Source organism: Alligator sinensis, unplaced genomic scaffold (assembly GCF_000455745.1).
Source record: "Alligator sinensis unplaced genomic scaffold, ASM45574v1 scaffold777_1, whole genome shotgun sequence".
Taxonomy (NCBI): Eukaryota; Metazoa; Chordata; order Crocodylia; family Alligatoridae; genus Alligator; species Alligator sinensis.
Genome location: NW_005841882.1, coordinates 3,068,715 through 3,072,140, shown reverse-complemented (window position 1 = coordinate 3,072,140; position 3,426 = coordinate 3,068,715).

The following is a 3,426-nucleotide window of genomic DNA, read 5'->3' as shown; positions in this document are numbered from 1 at the left end:
CAGGAATGTACACATCAAGTCAGCTCTATTCTCTTCTGTGCTTGTATTTTTAAATATATCATTGGTAACTTAACTACTGTGGGGCAACTGGGGCAGCAGTCTTGGGCACTGACATGGATTGGGGGTTACAAAACTAACTTCTACAGCCCAAGGCTGTGACACCGTACTGGCAGCTGCAATTTGCCTCTGTCCCCATGCATGCCACTGCTCTGGGTTCCCAGCTGCTTTTTTATGCCTCTGTACATAATTAAGAAAAAGAATAGTCGAGGTGTATTTGGGCTGAAATTTTATAAAATGAAGCCTCTTGGTTTGCCATGTGATCATTCATATGGGGAATACATAATAGGTTTGAACCAATGCACAACTAGAGCATCAGTTCATTTCCTGATGGAGAATGTGGTTGCTTAACAGAAGCATCATCTTGCAGACAATATTCAGCCATTATAGAGGTATACTGAGATTTAAGGCTTGATAAAGTAGAGCATTCTCCTTTTACTACAACAATATTTTTCCCCCCAAGCCCTTCTGTTTTCCCCATGTAATGGCTATCCTCTTGACCCTGCATTCAGCTGCCTGCCTTCCAGCTGAGAATGTACTGTCCCATCCAGGCTGTGAGGCCTTGTCCCTCAGCCAGTCTAAAAGGATGCAAGTCAGCTATGCAAGGTGCTGCCTTCTAAAAACAGGCTATGTTGGCTGTCTCTGAGGGGAGAGGAAGAAGAGGCAGCAGCAAGTACCGTGCAATATATGGACAGAAGAGAAGTGCCTCCGGTTACATGGAGATTTTAGAAAACCAGTACAGTATGAAAAAACTTAAAGCCCAAGTGGATAAAGCCCTTATTTCCCTTTCAGTTTTTCTTTTTCATTTCTTCCACAATGCAGCATTATTATGAAAGTGATATGCATCAGCAAAGTTACAAAGATTGCTTGTTGCATGTGTTTAAACTCATTCATTTGACCCCAAATAATTAGTTGATTTTAAATTTTAAAAAAACTACAGAAAAGCTGCAGTCTATGGTGAAGATTTTGGGTTTGCAAACCAAGGTCCACCTCTGATCCTTGCTTTTATAAAATCACAGAGCTCCCTCCAGTACTTCTTTACGTCAATGGAACCCATACTGCCCTGGTCCATTGCAATTATGATGTTTGGGATGAACAGAGGAATTCCTGGGGAAGTTATGGGAATGCATGTTTATGCTGATTTTTTTAGCACTTTTTAAAACAGTTGTTTATTTAGAAAGTAGAGCTTAAACCTGTGGGTGACTTCCTCTTCAATATATTTTCTTATGAAGATATTTATAGCAAAGTCTGGTCTATGGGGAAATCAATGCCATTATTAATGGGTCTTAATTCTAAGGAAATACAGAATAATCATGACCCACAATTTCTGTTTCATGGGCATTCCTGGTACAGCAGTGGTTTTCCATAAGAATAAAAGGGTTTTTTTTTTTTTTTTAAATGATTCCAACTATTTTTGCCTGTACAAATTCATTGTTCAGTGCTATATTTCAATAGCTGACAGAGACCAGATTTAATGTCATCCATTTTAATACCAGATGGGCCTGCACCAAAACCCCAGACCAAATACTCCTGCAGGTTGTGGAAGTTTAGATTTATATATGAATTGTTCTGGGCTCAATCAGTCAGTGGGGCTGGCTGGTAGAAGGAGGGGCCGGTTATTCAAGAAACTTTTTTGGACACACTGAAGCTGCCTGCCCACATATCTGTTCCAGATCTCCAAATGAGTGGGGAGAGAAGGGAGGGAGAACCGACCTGCAATGCATTTGAGCAGAATAATCTGTGCCCAGAATCACATGGAAGGGCAGAGAAGCTGTCAGCTCAGTGGGGGTCCTCTGCTGTGGAGGAACAGAAGACCCAAGTGGATGCAATTTCAGAATGACCAATTTACTAATTAAATTAGGGTCTCCACAGTTTACTATTCATTTTAATTAAGTTGTTAAGCTAACACCACAGAGATATTTCTTTTGGCTACCTAAAACTCAGGAGGTATGCTACTGCCTCAGTGTTTTCTGTTTCTTTTGCTTTTTAGCCCTCATGGCTGCAATTCACAAGGTTGTGTGCACAGACTACTCTGCTCAAGTGCATTGCAGATGGGTTCTCCCTCTTCTCCCCACTCATTTGGAGATCTGTAACAGGTGCATAGGCAGGCAGCTTCACTGTGGTCAAAAAAGTCTCTTGGAAAAGCAGCCCCTCTTGGAGCCATTCTAATTGAAGTGCCTGCAGCCTGCCCCTCCCCCCAAACACACGTATGTAACCCGGGCAGTACTTCAAGGAGGTACCCCCTCTCCAATTGAAGGGATCAAAGCAGGTGCACAAGCGCTGTGGGAGGTGTAGGGACTCTCCTCCCCCTATAGAGCAGAGCCAGACCACCACTGAGGACTTAACCATATACCTTTTAATGAGGGAACAATACTGGGAACATAACAGGCATAAATAAGGGGGTATAGTGGACACTACAATGCCCAAGGGGGCAGGATTCAACAAACGTTAGACACTTACAATCATTGACAAAAGACAGGGTTAACAAAATATAAAACACAAAACAGCAGAGCAAACAATACTGGTTGGTGAAATATAAAAGGCACAAAATACAAAATGTCAAGGGACAAAGAAATATAGGGCCTAGGTACCTGGAGAGGGAGAAAACACAATGGCCCCTTTCCACTACAAGATTTGCTCCTTGTTTGCTTACTCACCCCAGCTGGGACTTGAACTCAGATATCTCATGTGGTAGACAGAAACACTACTACCCAGCCACCACTGGCAGCCCCTGCTCCAAACTGCTAGGGGTTTTGACCTTTCCAGAGCCCCCGCCTCACGTTGAGCTGCCTGACCTCTGATTGGAGGAGCTGGAAGCCGAGCTGGGAACCTCTCAGGTTGCTGCTCAGATCCTTGCTGGAGCAGAGGAACCTCTCTTGCTGGCCACAGCCTCTCGTAGGCGATCCTGGAGCCCAGCAGGAAGCCTCTCCTGCCGGCCACACGCCATGCTGCTAAGAGTCCAGCTGCTGCCTACAGGTCCTGCTCCTTCAGGCTCTTCTGGGGCAACTGTTCCCACCCCACTGGCTCAGCTCTTGAAACTCCTTCCTTGTAGTCCCTCACTGGTCTCTCCCTGAGTCAGCTGCGCTGTCCCTTTTATCCCCCTCCAGGTGACCCAAGGGGTGAATCAGGAGACATGGAGGGTGAGTCTCTGGGGCCTGATTGGTGAGGAAAGGAAATCCCAAGTCCTCCAATCATCTTTTGCCCTTTCAAAACTCCTGGGCTAGGTCACTACCAGCCAGCCCATCACATGTACAAACACCCATAGTGTCAGGGGTACAGCCAAGATGTAGGAAGTCAGAGTTTGACCCTGGAGGATCACAACCTAGGGGACCAGGAACAGACAAGGTCAGGAAAGCAGGTCTGGAGCAC